General features: G+C 39.5%; 1 protein-coding gene and 2 pseudogenes across 3 annotated transcripts in view; all 3 read right to left on the reverse strand.

Annotated features, from left to right (window-relative positions):
• Window positions 1-6,476, reverse strand: part of LOC145712486 (zinc transporter 6-like) — an 18,870-nt pseudogene extending 12,394 nt beyond the window's left edge.
• Window positions 1-21,972, reverse strand: part of PCDH15 (protocadherin related 15) — a 1,703,323-nt gene that overhangs the window by 1,452,744 nt on the left and 228,607 nt on the right. The gene's annotated exons all lie outside the window — the stretch shown is intronic.
• Window positions 9,034-21,972, reverse strand: part of LOC132684699 (zinc transporter 6-like) — a 75,090-nt pseudogene continuing 62,151 nt past the window's right edge.

The raw sequence follows: 21,972 nt of genomic DNA on the forward strand, positions 1-21,972 counted from the left end.
GGCTGTGTGCTGATAGTGCACAGCCTGCTTGAGATTGTCATTCTCTTCTCTGCCTCCCTCACTCTCTCAAAAAAAACTTAAAAAAAATGCTAACAGTTTATAGACAATTATTTCCTACTATTTGGAATTTATCTTTTCTGCTCATCTTGATTTGCTCAAAATTCCATTTGATAGTATGTGGAATTCGCAGACAACCAAATACCACGTAGAAAAATCAGTCTTTGGTTCTCTATTTTTTTTATAGGTTATTCCAGTGTTTAAGTTAGACACATGATCAGGATGTTACCCCACAGAACTCGTGTGACTGTAAGCCAGGATATGAGGAGGAAACTGGACCTCAAGAGAACTCCTGCCGCAGGCTTGTCGGGTCTCCTCACAAGAGCCACTATTTGCGGGAAAGGATTCTTTTTGGACGCTATTTAAGCTTACCTCTTTGTACTTGGTTTTTAAAGCAATGCTTTTTCCGGCAAAGGGGCAGGAGTGTTTAGTCTGGGTTTTGACGTATAGTATCTGAATCATGCTCAGTTTGTTTGCCGGAGACTCCCAATTTTAGCTTTGATGACTCAGGGAAGAAGATGTAAAATATTCCTGCGTGACTTTTCAGTGATTAATATTTTAATTTTATTGGATTTTTTTCAACTAAGCTTTCCGACAGGCTCAAGATTCCACATTAGATTTTACTCATTCTCGAGGAGACCACGCATTCATTAATGGGTTCTTCAAATAAAATTTGAAGAATATTGAAAACTATTGGACCTGTCTAAAATGGGCTAAATACATCAGTTATGTTATTCATCAAAACTAGTGGTTTCGGGTTTACTAATAAGGTCAGTGCTCTATTTGATGGGATGTAAATAGAATCCTGTACACAACAAAGTATTTGCTTCTTGGCCTAAGATTATTCTATTAAAAGCATTTAGTCATTTTTTTTGAAGTTTAATTACTTATTTTGAGGGATAAAGAACATGATCCCGGGGCAGGGGGTAGGGGGGTAGGGGACAGAGAAGAAGGGAGAGCATCCCAAGCAGGCTCCATGCTGATATGGATCTCACAAACCATGAGATCATGACCTGGGCCAAAATCAAGAGTTGGAGGCTTAACTCACTGAAGGAAGATGAAGCACGCCCAGTAAGGACATGTAGCTCATGAGCTGTAAAGCACTTCTTGGCTATTACCCTTAGAGTAAGTTTTCCTTCATTTCAAAAGATGGATTGGAAGGAAATACTGCCACCAAGAGAGTATACCAGGTACCCCAGGCTTGGGGTGTTATGTTCTCTAGGCAATTTTATTTGTTAGAGCAAAGAAAGGGAAACATTAATTATTCTACCATCATTTTATGTGCTATAGGTCATAAGGATCTTATGTCTTACATTGCACAGCCTCCATTTGAGAGTTCAGGAGGACTTTATCTCAAATTCTAGCGTGTTAAAATAAGTTATTAAGTAATTAGCAGTCTGGAAAACAGGCCTCCTTGATGTTTATCTTTAAAACAGGATAATTCTGGTTTGCATAAAACTTTCTATGCAAAATAGCATACTACTGCTGCCTATCTTAGTCCAACTTGGTTTACCGGGATTAGTACAACTAACCAACATTCTTACATGCTTTTATTTTAGCATATTTTCTAAGCATCTAGCTACTGGTGGAGGTTTCCAAGATGAAGTAGGTGTCTAATAGGTCTTCAAACAGCTTATAGGATATACGTGGATATGAGACAAATACGTAACTATCAGAAGGCAGAAAGAGATACAGTGCCCTGGAGATTCCAAAGAAAGACCAGTATAGTAATTCAATGTTATTCTCAGCCTATTCTGTGGATGTTGTGAAGTAGGAATAAACATCTCTTTAAAAGAAGCTACCGTTTGCTACTTTACTTAGCAAAGGAGTTAAAGGGACATGTTTAACCTTTTAGGAATTTATCAGTTTCCCATTTTTTAGATAAAGGCTCAGAAGATGAAGTACCAATATCAGAAAAGGAACTGAATTAGAGCAACGAAGCCTAGTATAGAACTTCTATCTACTCTTCATGTAGCCAGAAATTTTAAAGTAACTCCTCCAAACCTAACTGTTGGTGAAAATGCTCACATATAATTTAGCCATGATTTAAGATTTTGTTAACAGATATTGACATTGTGGCAGAACTACTGGCAGAACTACTGGCTCATAAAATACACATTGTACTTCTTATATTAAAGTGTAAGGTTTTAATCAGGGAAAACCAGTAATATTAATGATCATGATAATTAAAAACTCAATAAGAATACCCTAAAAGTCAACACAAAATTAGAAACATTTTAGGAAAGGAACAAAGGAAGTCTGTAACCCTCTGTTTCAGAACAAAACACGTATGCATGTACCAATTTCGCAGTTTTAGATAGCATTTTAGTAACGAGTGAATGCATCGGTGTTAGAATAACTACCCACGACATACTGACCAGCAGCTGCCTTTTCAACAAATATGATCGACCATCTCTCCATCTATTACCCATGTATCTGTCTTCAGGTTTGAATCAATTTCTCATGAAGAGAATTCAAAAACTTAACATAGCATGTCCTATGGGCCCACCCTTCCAGGCTCTGGCCATGGTATTTAAGATGCCACCATTAGATTATTTTCTAGTGAAATGCATATTGTGTGTTTTGAGACTTCCATAAGTTGTGTTATGGATGACCTTTCTTGCTAATTTCTTCTTTGTTAGATGGTTTGATTTTGGTCTCTTACATGGAACTCTTACTCTTAACCCTTATGGTTTTCTAAAAAAAAAAAAAATTTTTCTTAGTATTCAGTTTCCTCTTCCTATTTTTTTAATTGCTAACCAAAGTATACATTAAATATAATAAAGTTGTACACTCTCACCTATATTTTTCTAGCTTTCTTAAAACTTTCAGGATATTTACTCCAATAATATAGGCATCATCTTGTTCATAAAACTTCAATATCATTTTTGGTCTTTGCTTGGTAGCATGAACACTGAACTATGGGTGTATATCTATCTCCCTGGTGGATTATTCTCGCTCAGAGCAGGTGAACATCTGAGTACAATAGAAATTAGGAGTCTCTCTCCCCAAATCCCTCCTGTCTTTTATTTCTATTTTTTCTCTTTTATCACGACCTCACACCACCTCTCTCCTGAATCTGCTCTAAGTGTTCTTAAAAAAGGAAATTAATTGCTTATTTGTCCCCTCTGACACCATAAAATGTTAACTTATTTATTCATTGTCCTATTCAGTTGTTTTTACATTCTAGGAAAAGTCACTTGGGCCTATTTTTTTTTTTTTTAAACAAAACCTTAATGAACATCAGAGCATCAGGCATGTTAGTTTATATATATGTGAAGTTAGGGATGGCATCTATTAACGTCTTTAGTCAAGAAAACAAATCTTCACTTATTGATAGGCCATTTCTGTGGTCTCTCCACATCAAGAACCTACCTTTTCCCTATAGATGGTAAAGAATCACATCGCTCAGTACCCTAACTATAATCACCCTTTGGTGATTATAGATGCTTTCTTCAATGTGATTGTTCTCCTAAAGTTCTCTTCTAAATGTGCTAACAGTCTAAAGGTCTGGAACCAAGGGTCATAAAGTAACTATTGAAAAGGTAAAAAAGAAAAGGTAAAGAAAAAGTTGAACGTATGTGTGAAAAAGCATGTAGAAATAGGCTGTTTGTTAAAATGTCAGCATTTGTGTTTTATAAATTTTTCATAAATAATAACTTATTTCATACATAGCACATTGCAATTCACACATCTTAAAACTACTTCACATATGGGCACATTAACACCGGGAGAAATTAACTCGCCCAAGGCTGCACAGCTAAATAAGGACTAAAACTATTGGTCAAAGCCACGTAGTAGGGCTTCCACGTCTACACCCCTCAACATGATACTGATCTGCACATGCATGGTTCCTTGCAGTCTGGGAACGAGGAATGCAGCTGGGCTTCCCGCAAGCCTAGTTCCCACGTACGCAGCAGCACTGACAAGTTCACTTAGAAATAAAAGGGGGAAACGATGTACCACCCCACGCAATCCACAGATTCAGTGCAATCCTTATCAACAGCATTTTCACAGAACTAGAATACCACCAGAATTTTTATGGACCCACAAAAGACCCCAAATGGCAAAAACAATCTTGAGAAGGAAAAACAAAGCTGGACGCATCACAATCCCAGATATTGAGAGATACTACAAAGCTGTCGTAAACAAACAGTAGGATACTGGCTCAAAAAGACACCAATGGAGCAAAACAGAAATCCCGGCAATGAACTCACAATTATATGGTCAATTAATCCATGACAAAGGAGGCAAGAATATGCACTTGGGAAAAGACAGTCTCTTCAATAAGTAGTATTGGGAAAACTGGACAGCAATTCAAAAGAACGAAACCGGACCACTTTCTTCCAGCATACACAAAAATAAACTAAAAGTAGATTGAAGACCTAACTGTGAGACCTGAAACCATAAAACTCTTAGAAGAGAGCACAGGCAATAATTGCTCTTATGTTAGCCACAGCAACTAAAAGACAACCTACTGAATGGGAAAAGATATTTACAAATATATAACTATAAGGAGTTAATACCTAAAATATATAAAGAACTTCTACAACTGAACATCGAATAGTAATAGTAAATAACATTCCTCTGATTAAAATGGGCAAAACAAAAACAAAAAAACAGAACCTGAATAGACAGTTTTCCAAAGAAGACATCCAGATGGTCAACAGACACATGAAAAGATACTCAACGTCACTCATCAGCAGGGAAATACAAATCAAAATTATGATAGGATATAACCTCACACCTGTAAGAATGGCTTGTGGTAAATACAAAACAAACTACATGTTGCCAGCAAGGATGAGAAGATAAAGGAACCCTCTTGCACTGTTGGTGGGAATGCAAACTGGTGCAGCCACAGTGGATAACACTACGGAGTTTCCTCCAAAAATTAGAAGTAGAATCACTTTATGATCATATAATTCCACTACTTGGTATTTACCCAAAGAAAATGAAAGAAGAAAATTAATTTTTTTAATGTTCATTTTTTGAGAGAGAATGGGTGGGGAAGGGGTAAGGAGAGAGGGGGGATGGAGGACCCCAAGCAGGCTCACTCCGATGTGCAGCTCAAACTCATGAACCATGAGATCATGACCTGAGCTGAAGTCAGATGCTTAACTGACTGAGCCACCTAAGCCCCCCCAAAAAACGAATTCTAAAAGATACATGCACCCTAAGTCTATTCCAGCATTATTTGCAATAACCAAAATATGGAAGCAACGTAAGTGTCTAGCCATCAACGAACGGATACACAATGGAATATTCTTCAGCCATAAAAAAAGTCTCATAAAAATGAGATCTTGCCATTTGCAACAATATGAATGAGCCCAGAGAGTATCATGCCAAGGGAACTAAGTCAGCCAGAGAAAGACCATTACCATATGATTTCACTCACGTGGAATCTGAAACAAGACAACAGAAACAGACCCATAAATACAGAGAACAAACTGCTGGCTTCTGGGGGGAGTGCGTGGAGGGACAGGGAGTGTGGGTGAGGGGGAGTGAGAAGCACAGGCTCCAGGTCACTGTCACCAAGTGAGGAGGTCCCTTGGATAAAGGCACCACACCAGGAGCAGTGGTGGTGACAATGCCATGTGGTGATACGTGCACTTATGAGAACAGCAGATGCAGAGAACTGGAATCACTGTGCTGTTTGCCCAAAACTATCAACTGTACCCAGATTTTAAAAATGAAAAATACACAAATGAAAGTATTAAAAAAAGGTGGAGAAAAGGGAAAAGAGTAGAGAACATAGTCCCAGTTAGGTCTCCTTTGGCTGGTGACTATCAGATTTCCCATGGTCCTTCTAGAAGAGGGAAGGTTGTTGAACAACCAAGAACAACAACGCAACAGTCATCCAAGAACAAGTATCAGCTAAGGAACCCAGGAAAGCCAGGAATTTCTTGCCAAAAGAGAAGAATTTTAAAAACTGAGTCAGAGTCGGGCTGGTGCAAACTGTCAGAGAAAGGGGTATCATCAGGACTTGCGCTCATACGAAAAAAAATTAACGCAGGTCTGTTACCCTCAATTTATAAACTTCTCCTGAAACGGCAGGCATGAGAGGCAGAAGAAAGGCACAGAGGCAGAAAGCGTTAGAGAGAGCGTGTGGTGTTGCAGCTGTCCAAATAACCAGCGGCCAATAATAAATCAAAACAACACCAAAAACACATACAGAAATTAAGAAATATGTGAACCATTCGGTTTTAGGCCACAGTTTAAGAGCTAGGTGATACTATAAACCAGATGACCACTCATACAGTAGGTGATACCATAAACAAGATGATTACTAATACGGCACTTGAGAAATAGCCTCCGTCAGAACCTGGGAGTAGGTTATGCTACATGAAATGAGTCCCGGACTGCTCATCAGTGGAATGTAACACAGAGGGATCATCCGGGATGGTCCTGATGGGCCCCATGCCGTCGTGGGGGCAGTGACAAGTGGAAGAGGAAGACAGAGAAGGGGCCCGAGTAACGCCAGGCGAGGAGGACCGGGCCCACAACTGCTGGCCTTGAAGCCCGAGGAAGGGGGCGCAATCAGCAGAGGCCGGGAATGGGTGTGATGCTGGAATCTGCAGAACGGCAAACAGCCTGGCTGACGTCTCGCTGTATCAGCCCGATGACAACCACATCAGATGGTTTCCTCTACCAGTCGAAGGTGGCGAATCTGTGTGACGCCGCTGGTTTCTGGAAACTTGTAGACAACGCAGGCCTGTGGCCACGACTCCATCTGCAGGAGCTTGGTCCGGGTGCTGCTGAGTTTCCTGGCTATGGCATGGGTTCCCAGGGCCCCGTGACCTAGAGTCTGCTTCAGAGAAGGAGATCCTTCGCGGCTGTTCGTGTGTGGTCCCTGGGCTCTGAAGCGGTTCCTGAATCTTTTCTGTGATGCTTACAGACACCTACATTCTAGGTCTTGGTCCCCATCTCCCACTGCCCTAAATGATTTCTTACCCTTAAAAACATACCTGATTGGGCTCAGGGCAATTAGAGCCCATGGCACTCCTGCTTCTACTTAGAGAAACCAGACGTTTATGTTCGGAGGGAACTGTGGAGTCAGCATGCTTGAAATAGCACACAACATAGAAGAACATATGCAATTGTTTTTACCATATGAGATCATAGCAAATGTAACAATTTCAGTACCTGTTATTATGCAAAAAATCATCAGGAGTGCAGTGTCTTTCATATTCATAATATGCTGTATATATTACATGGCTCTCTTCATAGGTGATAAAGTATCAAATAATAACCCACTGACTTGTTTGCATTTCCTGCAAGTAATTTCCTCTGGAGGGGAATTCAAGCCAGTCTTGGACTGTACCATTCTGCTTACCAACTATTAAATAGAATTCTGGAGGTGGGAGGGAGGGGAGGGTGGGTGATGGGTACTGAGGAGGGCACCTTTTGGGATGAGCACTGGGTGTTGTATGGAAACCAATTTGACAATAAATTTCATTTAAAAAATGAAAAGAAAAATGTTAAGAAAGAAGGAATAGAATTCTACCTGAATACGCCCTTTGGGAGTTTTGGTAAGATTTTGAGAAGACCTGAAACTCTTCTGATTTTAAAGAAAACCTTGTCCCAAAAGCTTAAACTTGGACTCCTCACATTCCATGCGAGTATTCCAGTGTATGATTTGATAAATTGTTGATAGTTCATTTTGTTTGAATTTAACAGCTACAGGGTTTTTTTTTTTAATTTCACCATAAAGGCAACCTATACTACTATTTCAAATGAAAACACTCATTGATTTGTGGTTAATAAATGAAACCTTAAACACCCATATCCAATGGAGAAATGAATCATTATTAACCAATGAATTTGACCTGAATCATCTGTGTTTTTGGCAAGAACTAAATAATTCTTCCCCTTTCTTCCCTTCATCTGGTTTTCTCTAGGTTCATCCAATTGAACAAACTACCTTAAATATGACCCCAACCTTTTTTTTTTTTTTTTCCTTTTTTGTCTTAATTGGTGAACGTTGCTTGTGATACTTCTTATAAGTAATACTGGCCATGTTGGCAAGTCCTTAACATTTACGTTTGGAAAATAATCAGAACAAAAAATAAAATAATCCACGTGACTCTCACACTTCATCAATTTATGACTTTGACAAAGCAAAATAAGTTAGAAATTGACCATTACAGATCTCCCAATACTGTATTCTATAAACTAAGGTCTATTTCAGCAAAATCATAATATAAACTCAAACTGTTTATGCAACTTTGAAAAGATATCCAATCCCACATTATACATAGGGTTCCATATATTTTGGCAATATATTTGATTTTTTGTTAAAAAAGATTAAAATGCCAATCAAAAGGGTGACAAAAAATTTAAGTTCCATCATTATGTCAGTATTTTTTTTTATGTCATTTTTTAAATGTTGGTCTTTGATTAAATGTAATACAGAAAACTGGAATTCCTTCATTGTTCATTAACAAAGGATTTGTTATTCATTTAACCAAAATAAAACACTTTAAGAACTACTTACAAATGTAACAAAATATTTTAATGAGAAACACTATTAAAAAAATCAATAAGTCTTTTAAGCTATGCTAGACAGAACATGTTCTAGAATTTCTGATAAAAACTTTTACTTTTCCTTTGCAAGATATAAATCAAACAAAAACGTATGAATTAAGTTTGGAAAAGCTATAAAAGAGACTTTTAAAATGGACACTTTTCTCCCCCCTTTCCTAGAATGTATGTCATTATTCAAGAAGCATGTTTATAAATTTCACTGAAGAGAATACTTAATAATGTGACAGATCTGCTTCCTCAAGTATAACCCTAATATTTAGAAGGTTCTCGCAGCCCCAAATAAATTTTACAAAAATTTATTTTCCTTGATTTCATGTAACCTGAACATACTATTCTCTAACACGTAGAGTAAATGATTGAACATTCAATACACAGTTGATTACTAAATGAATTGGAAGTCAAGGGATCAATATTCCTAAGTACATAAGTACATCATGGTCTCACTTGTCCAATTGTATTGTTAGCTCCAGTCGACTTGGCACACCTGTAAAACCAGTCCTGAATCCTGGAACTTCAAGTCCTTGATGAAGGATGCTACTATAAGGTGTGTGTCCATGATTAAGTCCCAAACCCTAAGGTCTTAGGATGTTTGGTGGAATAACTGGACTCATGTTTTTTCCAGCGGTGCTGAACGAAAATTCTGGAAGTGGGCTACTAGGTTTAGCAGGAGTCAATGTGACAGGGTTTGAATCACTAGCACCTTTTAAAGGAGGTATAAAATTATGGGATCTGAAAAGTTTAGGACATTGGCTTCAACAGGTTCAGAGAGTAAGGCAGGTCTAATCCAATCATCCTTGAAAATCTGAACAGTGCAAGTAGACCCTAGAGTGTAAAGCCTGTTGGTCACTCGAGCAAGAACCATTTGTTGATTTGCATCCTGTCAAATTCTTACATGCACTGATCCAGCGGGCCCAAAACCTAGGGTCCCAAGATGCTCGTTTCGAACTTCTAAAACTCCACCCAAGGTAGATACCTCTCTAAGTCTGTCCGATGGACCAGTAACACAGGGTGGTGTTGTCTGGAGTCATACTCTGCCTCTGCACACGATAACTTTGTCCAGCGGACCACTACTACAGGGTAGTGTCGTCTGCAGTAATACTTCCCCTCTACAGGCTCATGGACTACGTGGTGCCAGATGTCCGAGAGCAACAAACATGGCAGAGACAGAGTCCACAGCAAGATAATTACAAATTCCAACGAGCATATGTGCGACCCAAAGACCAAATGCTCCGGCAAGATCAAACAAGACACACAGACTCAGGGAGGGTAGATACTGCTACGTCCCGGAATAATTCCGCACAAGCCTCCACTACGCTCTGCGACACGCTCCTGAATCCAAGTTGTACCAGCAGCCCCGAAGACCTAACACGGTTTACTCCGATTACAAAGCACCGTGAACAACTTGAAGCAAGAGCCACTGAAGTACCTACTAACGATCTCCCCATGCGTATCTGCAGCCTCTCCAAAAAGTGTTCTTTCTTTTAATATAGAGAGAGCTCCCACTTGTGCCAAGACTGAAGAGGGAAATACAGGCAAGACTTCCCATCTTCCAAATCCAAGTGAACAGAAAGGCAGGGTTTCCTCATCGTGACCCAGTAAGTACCGTACCAAACATGCCGTTCAACTAAGAGGATTGGATGGTGAAGTAAACGCGGGCAAGGAAAGCTTTCCTGTTAGCGAGCCCACGCCCCATAAGCAGGACGGTGTACGTTCAGTTTACTGCATCGAAGAGCAATCTCCTCCAGGACCTTCGGTCAGCTGTTACAAGTCTACACTCCTGGAATAACTCACCAGAAAAAACACCTCGTGGTTTCTAAAGAGAAGAATCGTCCCCGTGAGGAGGAACAACAGTTTTTGTTGGAGAAGCTCTGGGAGCTGCGCATTCCTTACGGTCAGCATCCCAACATTTGAGAGTAGAAAGATTTTTGTGATATTTTGTTGGGAGATAAATGGAATTAAGATTAAGAACAGATCAGACTTGGGGATCTCCTCTTCAACGTGGAAATGTAGCACTGGGGCCCCCCACTGGGGATCAAAGACACTTGTGAAAGACATGTTCACGGACTGAAAAACTATGCCCTTAAAGTAGGAAGTTTTTAAGACATGCTATTATGATAAAGCTCAAGTGAGCCAAACAATTACACGATAGAAACAAATTCTGTACATTTACGGAAAGCAAATGCATGTGTTAGGCAAATCATGTCATGTGTAAAATACATAGACTCAAGGATACTTATCTGCTAGAATACTGACACCTTATGGCATTTGTTTCCTATAATGCTTCATTTTCTTAAACCCAAATGATTTTTTAAGGTAAGTATTTTCCATTTTATTTTTTAAATGTTTATTTTTCAGAGAGTGCACACGCGAGCACGCAAGCAGTGGAGGGACAGGGAGGGAGGCTCAGAATCTGAAGCGGGCTCCAGGCTCTGAGCTGTCAGCACAGAGCTGCCGTGGGGCTCGAACCCACGACCCTGAGGATCACGATTAACTGACTGAGCCACACGGGCACCCCTTAAGAATTTCCAATTAAACTATTTAAACATCATATTTGATAAGTATGCAATAATTTATATTAAAAATGATTTGAGTCATGAAGTGTCCTAGTCATTCCCTTTTAGGTCCATAAGCTTCAGATGCATTCTTTTACTAAAAGCTCTTAAGAAATCTCATCTTATTTCTAATTCAATGTCAGAGAATTAACGTGTTGACATTGGAATTAGATTATCAATCCCAGTGTAATTGAAATGATATATGTAATCACTTAATAGAACAGGGAGTGTAGACGGAAAAGAAAACATCCCTATCTTCTTGCCTAAGAACTAGATTCTCTGCCTTTAAGGACAACAATTATTTCAATCTCCATTCTAATTCAATCCACAGCCCCCAGAACAGAACTATGGGTGCTCTATTTCATTCTGTCTTCAACGGCATTTGAACTGAGGAATTGGAGCAGATATCCACTTATTCACAAATGCAGTCTATTTCTAATTCTTGGCCAAATAAGCTCTCAGAAAGATGAGTTAAAAAAAAAATTCTTAGCACCCATATATATGACGAAGGTATTTTGGCTTGTGAAGAATGAATATAGCTTCAATCCTGGCAAGATTTTTTACAACGATGAAAATCAGCATCATCCTTACAGGAAATACTTCCTAACCCCCCTCTGTTCCATTTGAAGAGCAGTCACAAATCATTTTAAAGTCCTTGCTCCTAGGGTGGATTCTCACACTGTCCTAGGCTTCATACTTTATAGGATTTGAAAAATCAATGCGATAATTTCATTCAGAATAAAAATGTGAGCACCTTGAACTTGGAAAGGAGCAAATATCACCATAGCACATCGATATTTTCCATTTGGTACCAGTTGGTACAGAGCTTAAAAACAAAAAACCAGGAGAGGGAGGGATAACCAGAAGGAATGAGGTTACATAGAGACAGTACATACACAAGTCCATACACGCTCAAGCCCTCAATCTTAGTGGAACCATGGTTCTGGTAAGCTGCTGGAAACACTAAGAGAAATGAACATTCCCATAACATACCAAAGAAGAGTAAGCAGCATAAAGGAAAGATCATTTATCACAGGCACAAACTTCTGTGGTTCCCTTACCCACTCGGCCACTTGTTAGCTCTACGACCTTAGGGCACACTATGTGCCCCCTTGTAACCTCCATCTTTCCATCTGAAAAATGAGGCTAATAGCACCTTCTTTATAGGGGTCTTGAGGGGAGTTTATGGAATCTGAGTATGAGTGTTGTGCCTGTAGAGGTGGTGGTTATGGTCGGGGAGTTCATGGAGTAGAACGCAGACCACCCAGATTCTAGTCTTAGTTCCACTACTCACCAGCTGTGCACCTTGCATGTGTGACAGACAGATTCTCTGAACCTCAGCAGTTCTGCCTGAAAAATGCAGATAATTGTTTAGGCCCTACCTTCCTCATCGCTTTATTTTCAAATCAAGTAAGATAAATACATTTATAAACGGAAAGAACTGTTTCAGCATAATATTAATTATGCCAGAATGGCAGGCTCTAAAGACCATTTTTACTTTCAAAGAACCCACCAGACTCCTTAGGAATAAAAATGCATGGAAAAAAAAAGTATATATTTACATTATGTTCTTTACAAAAAGGTTCAATGCTTATTAATTAAAAGGTCTAATTGACATTCAAAAGTTTAATGCTTTACTGAGATCAGTTATCTTCACTTGTGTCCACTAAATACAACAGACTTAAATGGTACTCATACAATATTGTTCTTGAAATCTCATTCTGCCTTAGGTCATTTTCTCCCATCTAAAGAGACGGATTTTAGTAAAACAGTGTTTGCCACTGAGAATGTTTTCTTAAAATAACCTTATGTCATCGTGAAGCCTCTTAGGTTTACACTTTGGATTTTAAGTAAAGCAATCCATGCTGATTTTCAAATTAACTATGATACACAACAAAGTCCTTCATAACAAAGTACCATCATTCATACATAGATACTCGGAAACAATTATTCTAAATCTGACTCCTTAAACAAGTTTGTAAAGAGAAATCAGTTATTATTCTACAGTATTTCAGAGGAGCCTCAGAAGGCATGTTAGGATTGGTAGGATTTCTTGAATATAAGTTCTGGGACCTTGAGCCAAGAGCTAAAAATACAATATTAAAAAAAAGTTATCTGAGGTTATAATGCATTTTGCTGTACTTCAGGAATGTTTAAAACGCTGATAAAGGAATGGTAAGTTGTTCAGTAGGTGTTGTTTTCCGCCCCACCCCCCCTTCCCCCCGCCCTGGGAGGTGGGGCAGACTCTCAGAAATATAAATTTCAGCCAAGAAAAAAAATTAAAAAAAGGTACTGAGGTTAAACAAGTTTTGCTCACTCACCCTTATTATAAAACCAATGTCAGTCATACTCAACTGCTTGCCCCACCCTTTGTTAACAGGGTATGGGTTTTGCAACTGGTGGAATCATTCATTCACCCCTTCAACCCCACAGACCTCAGTTTCTCGTCCCTGAGGTTCCAAAAGGAAAGCAAGCATACAGACTTCTTTATCTCGTGAAGAAGAGAGGAAATAAACAAATGAAGACGTACTTATGTTAGGTGGAAATATGCGCTATAAAGAAAGATGAGGAGCAGTCAAGGAGGAAAGCAGCCATAGGAACAGGGAAGGTGGTCGTCCCGAACGCAATCACCTTTAACTTTAAAGGTGCGTTTGAAACTCATACCAACCAGAGCCACTGTCAGGAGAATACAGCTGTGCCTCCTGCAGCCTCATTACAAACTCTGAACGTATCAGGGACTGATCACTGAGAAGTCCTCAGGAAATAGCAATCACAAATGCTAAGAACAGCCAAAGTTTTATGCTGGAAAACGTATTGAAAAATCTAGACACTGCATTAAACACGTGTATTATTTTTTGTTGACATTTTGAGGTTTTAGGGCTTCCAGAAGAGGAAATATGGCTATGTATCATTTGCAATTCCTGCCACCAGGAAGCACAGCCTCTTTCGCCCCACCGTGAACCTGGTCTATTAATCAGTGGATGGCAGAGAAGCAACATCATGTGCGTCGCAGGGCCCAGATTTCAACAGGACTGCAATCTCCGCCTTTGCACTGTTTGGGACCCAGAGATCGCCATGCGGTGAGGAAGTTTGCAACGCAAGACCACGTGCAGACTGCAGACAATTCAGCCATCCTAGCCGAACCAGGGCTTGGGCCAGCCAGCAGCGTCCAAGCAAATTTAAGGCAGATTGGTAGAAAAAGCTCCCAGGTAACCCACACAGTCCAGAGACATAATAAACCGTTGTTGTTTGCAGCCTCCAAGCTTTGGGGTAGTTTTTTATGCTGCGATAGACAGGCAACTCTGGCACAGGAGGAGAAACGGAAGCTGACGGCGTTCAGAGGCTCCCGGCAAATGAGACCAGAGCCAGGACTGCACGTCACATCCGTCCGAGTGCAACCACCGGCGTCTGTAGCACTGCAGTTCTGACTTTCCCAAAAATCCATTTATCCTGAGAAAACGCTATCATCCATAAATTTTTACCATACTCAAAATTTCCGTGATTATGTGAGCATTTAGATACATTCCCTGCTGAGCCCCCTCCTCAAAGAATTATACCATCCCAGCAATTCCCCAGATAAAAAGTTCTTACACCACTGCATTAAAATTACCATTATATCAGTAATATTTAAGCAATCTCACCTTAAACATTGTTCTGTGTCTATTTCCAAAAAGATCTAGATAGATATACAGGGGATTATGACAGCCAGCTGGTTCAGTGGTGAGGAGGGGATGAAGGGTAGGACATGCCATTAGTGCAGTGGTACCACATGCACAGAATTACATATGGCAGAGCACAGAACGTCCATGGATCTATATTTATGTATATGTATACCCACACAGTATATATTCCTAAGAAACTTATCCAAAAGTAATGCACCCTTACTGCATGGTATCTGAGATTAAAGATGGTCCCAAATCCTTTCATGGCCATCCCTTGGAGAATCAAGATCTAGGTTTTCTGCCCTTGAATTTCTTGGGATTCTACGCCACCATGTAAGAAACCCACCTTTGTGGAGATGGTCAGGCTGTAGAGGAGGTCAAGCTCGTCCCCTGAGGGAGGTCACAGAGGACCATCCCCGCTCAGTCAGCCATCCCAATACAAGTGACAGAAGGTCAGCAGAGTTTTTTGAGGGCACCACCTTCAGCTGCGACTGCATGAGGGGACACAGATGACAACCACCTAGTTCAGCCCATCAACTCCCAACATCGTAAATGAGGACATATTGTTCTTTTTTGGCAGTTTACTAGAGATAGACATCCAGAACACATGTGCTTCTAATTACAAGAAGGAAAATTCTTAACATTTCTGTCTAGTTTAATAACTTCATGGCTTCTTAGAACGGATCCTGTCTCCCCCCAACCCTGGCTGACTGATACATACACACAACACACCCCATATGAATTGGAATCTATACACAGACCCACAAAATGGCAATATTTTTAAGTTGTCCACTAAAATATGAAGCTACAATGAAAAGTCTACTGTAAAGTGGAGGATAAAATTTACTAAAAATGGTGGCAAATACAAACTTGACTCTTCAATTTGACTGTGAAATTCCCAACAACCATGAATAAAAAAGGAAAAAATAAGCCTACATGTCCCTCATTACTGAAACGGAAGAAACACACGACTAAAGATATGTATTGTTCTCCTAGAAACAAAGGAAAATTCTGTTTTAATGATGCATTTTATCTAGGCCACCAGACGGCCTGTGTGTATATATGTCTGACATTAGAACTCACAATTAGCATTTACATCGAAATCAGAAGCCAAAGAATGTAGACTTTTCTCCAAACCATATAAAAAAGGGGCAGCTTCCTGAATATTAGAAAGGTTCTTAGAAATTAATTAGAAAATTGGTTACCACTATGAACAGGCAATTTATAGAAAGAAGTTAATGAAATGGTTTTGAAATATATAAAAATATGTTCTATCTACAAGCTATTAAGGAATTCAAGTTAAAATAAAAAATGATGCAGTGTTTTCAAATCTCTGACAAAGATAAATAGACGTGATGACATAGCATGTGATGGAGGAAGGGGAAGTCTGATCCCTTTCAGACCATGGTCAATGTTGGTCTCCATAGCTCACAGAAGGGCAATTCTGCAGTAACTCCCCAGCATTTCCACCCCGGGACTCCATCATACGTAAGTGTTTGCACACATTTGCAAATATCTCTGTAAAGATGGCCATTAAATAACTAATGTATAAATATCTTAATCTAATAGTCTATTACTGATTGATAAAATACTGACATTCAAATATTGAAATTTCATGCAATGTTTAATAAAAGTATATACTCAAATATAGAGAGAACTCTAATGGTTATTCTTAGGTGCAGAAAGCAAAGTGCACGTCTGTATGCATTTTACTTTCAATTGTATAAAAAAGGGGCATGTGGATACACACGTGTGCATGTATATGCATCAACTATTTTGGAAAGATTTGTAAGAAACAATCTATCAGGGGAAATACAACAGAGAAATATGGGAAGCAGCCTCATTTTTACGTAACTTTTTTTTTTTTTTTTTTTTTGCTATTTGCATTTTTACCGTGTGCCATTTTTCCTCAGTAAAATTAGTGGGGTGGGGAGAAGTTCAGTGATTTCCCTATGGCTTCCAATTAACAATTAACTAATTGTTAATACAAGAGTGCAGCAATTTGGAAGCTGAAGGTTATGTAGATGTAGTTTACAACAGCGTTTTTTAAATTATGTTCCAGAAAACCCTAGAATTCCCCAGAGTTACTTGGGGCCACCGCAGAGGCTGATGAGGAGGCAAAGTGGTAAAAAAGATACCCCTCACCCTTACCAGCTTCAAAGCAATCAGCTTTTACGCATTTTATTCACTGAGTTACACAAAATGCTTTGTTTGAATGGAAAACTTCCACTGTTAGAAGAGGGAGATTTCTTGACATAAGGAATACAGCAACAACCTATCCCCTAGCTGCCAACTGTGATACTGGAGACAGCTGGCTAGTTTGATTTTAACCTACATCATTCCAGGAGAGCTGAAGGATTCTTTATGGTACATGGCATCGTATATACTTCTAGATCTCCTACACAGCTCTTGTTTGAACGTGTTTTCATTATGGGACAATATCTATAGGAAGAATTGGCAATTTATTTGCCAAATTTCCAAATGGAAAAAAAAACCATAAAACCTTCAAATGTTTTATATTAAATCTGTAAACTTTTTTTTCCCCCCACAGTTGGGAGTAATTTCACATCAGCCTTAATAACCTTGTCACACCTACTGAGGAAGCAATTGTTGGAATCTAGAACTTCACAGAATACCAATTAATGTTTTCCTTGATAAAAAGAGGTTTCAGTTTCAAGTTTTGGCTTAGTTACTATCGTCTATGCTTGCATCATTAAATTTCTTTTCTAACTGCAACTAAGTATGTTCTCTTTCTCACATTATTTCTGGCTATCATTTACAAGGCGTTGGCTCCAATATTTTATTGCAGAATGAACGATCTGCTCGTGTGTCAGAGACCATGTCCGTTTCCTCCAGAAGAGTGCCCTGTGCACTAGGAAGCTGTTATTAACACTGGTTTCTATCTTCTGTAATTTGGGCAGGAGGACTTTCTCTTGATGCTCATAGACACAACATGTCAAACAGTAGCTTCTTTTGCCTAATCCTATGAATTGTGACCCCCCCCCCCCCACCCCTTAAGTTTAATGTCCCTGGTCAGCCGCATTTGTCTAGTGGATTCTATTCAGATGTCTAATAACTCCTATGAAGGGATCCTTTTCTAATAACTGATCTTCATTTCTGAACTTAATTTTCATCAATATTACTCTCCCCTTGACCCCTATCTATTGGCCACCGCTCTGTGACTTTCCCCCTGGACATTCCTATCTCTAGGCTAAGCGACAGCTTTATCTGTTCTAGGCTCCATTGCGATCCCAGATAAGACTGGACCCTCTAATCGCCCCGGAGGAAGGGGTCTCCTTGGATTTTCAAACAAAATTAAGGAGGCTCTGCGATTCTCTGAGAGTAACAATAAGGATTTAAAATACTGAATGTTATTCTATATGTACAATCAGAGACTCCATTAGAAACTGACTAGGTGTTAAGGGGAACTTAACATTGGTTATCAAAAGCCCACACTCCCAGAAACCATCCTTCCTACTAAAAAAGAAATAGAGGTCTCCTCCATTATAAACTAGGATACACTTATTTTTACAGTAATATGCAACTATTCCCTAAACTTCTCATCTGTTAGGCAGAGCAGCACCTAGTCTGGAGGAATGGGTTAAACTTCAATGTCTCCCCCATCATTTGGAACAGAGCCACTGGAAGTTTGCAAGCGGTCTTGTTTTGTTGTGGTTTTAATGAGTAGGGGGCAGGCAGGGGAATCGGAGGTAAGTTTTCCTCTCCGAATGATTCTGGGAGAGGTCTCAACTGGATTAGGGGAGAAGGCAACTAAAAATAACGACCACAGTCCTTTCTTAGTTGTATTAATTGCATATGCACAGGCAAACAACATAGTGAAGAATGGCGTAAAGGAGAAATGAGCCGATGGTGAATCCATCTTTTTCCGAGTCAAAGCTGACATTTCAGCTTCCCTGAGGGAGAGTGTAGAGAAAGTGAGGGGTGTGGAGAGAGACTAAGATAGTCGGCAGGCTGTCTGGAGAGAAAGGTGAAGTCAAGAGCTGTCAGCTGGGAAGGAAAGACACAGGCATGTAGAAAACATTCCGGCAAACCAACCGTGCCCTGTTATTTAAACGAGCCAGCAAAATTAGTTGGTTTTTTTTTCTAATATCAAAAGATAGCTCATCCCAAGAATTCAGTATTTTTGCTTAATTCTCCATTATCACTGTACAGTTTAGCCACTAATCTTTGCAGTTGCAAAGACGTCACTTCTCTGAGGAAAAAAAAAAAAAAAAAAAAAAAAACAACAACATGGTTAACAAAAACCAAATGGAATAAGGAACACGGTCGTGAGAGAAGTTCAAAATAGAAATACGGGCCGTCCTTGCAGAAAGTGTTCCACATCCACACACGGCTCCTCTTACTCCACATCCCCCAATGTCTCTGCAATCCTAGAGTGACAGTTTTGGCACTCTGGAAGTTGCCTTATTTTTCTCACGTTCTTTAGAGGAACATCTATCAGGATACCTACAGAAACTTCTGAAACACTTAACTATAATGCTCAGCCACCCCCATGTATATTACGAAGCCAGTATCTGAGACAGTGCCGATGTCTTATCTTTGAAGTCTGAAAAGCGTAAAAACCCAAAAATAAGGTCTTTGCAAAAAACAAACAAACAAACAAAAAAACCCAGTTGGTTTTTTCCAGTGGCTCAGGTGGTTAAGCATCTGATTTTGGCTCAGGCCACAATCTCAGTCTTCAGAAGTTCAAGCCCCATGTCCGGCTCTGTGCCGACATCCCAGAGCCTGGAGCCTGCTTCAGATCCTGTGTCTCCCTCTCTCTCTGCTCCCCCTGCGCCTTGCATTCTCACTCTCAAAAATAAACAGATGTTTTAAAAAAAATAAACATCCAGAAAAAATTTTGGTATCATCTTGCAAAATACTGACTACATTATAAATCCTTAGTCAAATTTAAAATACTAAATTTTAATAAAACTTTTGGAATGTTTTTAGATCTTCAGAAAAACTGGGGATACATTAGTTTCCACCTACCCCAGTTTCTATTTTGAAAATATATTACGGTTCATTTGCACAACTAATCAATATTGAATACTATTTTGATTTGAAATTCATATTTAGATTTTCTAGCTGATACCCAGGGTCCTTCTGCATTTTACTGCTTCAGTCCGCCATCCAGGATAGCACATATTTACTGGTCATGTGTCCATAGGCTTTTCGATGTGACAGTTTCTCAAACTTGGTTTTTAATTTTTTTAGTGTTTATTTTTGAGAGTTAAAGTCAGAGCATGAGCAAGGGAGGAGCAGAGAGGGAGGGGGACACAGCATCTGAAGCAGGCTCCAGGCTCTGAGCTGTCAGCACAGAACCCGACGCAGGGCTTGAACCCACTGACCGCGAGATCATGACCTGAGCTGCAGTCGGATGCTCAACTGACAGAGCCAGGTGCCCCAAACTTTGTTTTTGATGACCGCGACAGTTTTGGAGTATATCAGTCAGGTGTTTTGTAGATATTTTTTAAATCCCAGTTGGGGAACTGTTTTCTCATGGCTTAGTTGGGGTTACTGGGTTTTGTTTTTTTTCTGGGGTGGGGGGGGGTGGTGGGAGAAGATCACAGAGGTAACATGCTGTGTTTGTCATTTATCAAGGGTACACACTACAGACGTGACTTATTCATGTCAATCGTGATCATTTGGCTGAGACAGTGTTTGTCGGTTTAATCACTGTACTTTTCCTGCCCTTTCCACACAGTACTTTTTGGCAGGAAATCCCTAGCAGCCCACACCTAAGGAGCAGAGAGTTCTTTCCCCCCTGTCCCCGGAGACTGGAGTGTTTATATAAACTCTAATTCTTTTACAGGAGAGGTTTGTCTTTTCTCTATTTATTCGGTCATTTCTTTGTATCAGCATAGGCTTAAGGATATTTACTGTACACTTTGGGTATAATATAATATCAGTCTAATTGCGTTGCTTAAATTATTACATATTTGGCCATCAGAAGCTCTTTCAAAAAGCTCCTGAGTGCCTTGGACATAACCCCACGATGGTGGGATTTGAGAGCCTCCTTACTTTCTGGCAAACTCAGATGTCCCAGGCTGTTATATAGCTATTGCCCCAGTCCTAGGACCCAGCCATTTTCCAAAGAAATCTTAATTGCTTTGAACACAGAATGGTATTAACTAAGGTCTGGGCACCATGTCCGGTGGCTTCTAAGCCCTCCCCACTGACGGAGCACAGAACTTCGTGTGAGCTAACTGATGTGTGCATACATCTGTGCACCTTTCTACATGCATCCAACAGTATCTCCATTAAGTAAAACGTGGGTTCACGCACAGATCATTCTAGTCTTCTCTTTGCTTATCGGCAACCGCTACTCCAGCAGTGAGAAACCTGCCTCCCACAGACCATCCCCCTTTCAAAATTACTTGTAAGGTTCTGTAACTTTCTCTCAAAGCCTATTTCCTAGGTGGAGCCTGGGTGGATACACATAAACACAGAGCTATTAAGATTTCAGAGATCTGATTCACTCTCCCTTTTATCTGCGTGAGAATTGAAGCTTATGACTTATCCAAGGTCATAAAATTAGTTATTGATGTATTTATAACAAAAAGCCAGGTGTCTTCTTTCTTAAAATTGAGCATTTGAGATTTCAGAATGGTTCAGCCAAATGCTATTACAGGTGAAAAAAATTTACATCCACAGAATTTAACATCTTCTATCTGGTTAAAGACTAGAAGACCATTGAAAATAGGAAATTATGACAAAATCCTATTTATCTGCAAAAACAATCTAAATTTCAATGATCAAAATTTAGTTTTTGGCTCAGCTATGAGTTCATGTCACCCTGTATTAGAGTCAAATAATTTAAATAAATTTGAAGATTATTATCTATTTCAAAATATTTTACCTATAGTCTGTGACTCAGTACTGACGGAAAGTGAATCCATTTACGTAATTATAGAAGTGCTCACAGAGACACGAAAGTTTACTGATACTCTGCTCATTTCTATTTAGCAGGAAACAGTCTTATTCCAATGGTCTGGACCCTCTTCATCAGTTACAAAGGAAATAAATGCTGACATATGTCTGCCCAAATAATTGGATCAGGACATAATGTTACTTGACTTACACAGGAGTTAATATTCATGGAAAGAATCTTTTATTACAGGTAAACAGAATTTTTGATTAGTATAAAATAAATC

The sequence above is a fragment of the Panthera onca genome, chromosome D2 (genome assembly GCF_046562875.1).
Source record: "Panthera onca isolate mPanOnc1 chromosome D2, mPanOnc1 haplotype 2, whole genome shotgun sequence".
Lineage (NCBI taxonomy): Eukaryota > Metazoa > Chordata > Mammalia > Carnivora > Felidae > Panthera > Panthera onca.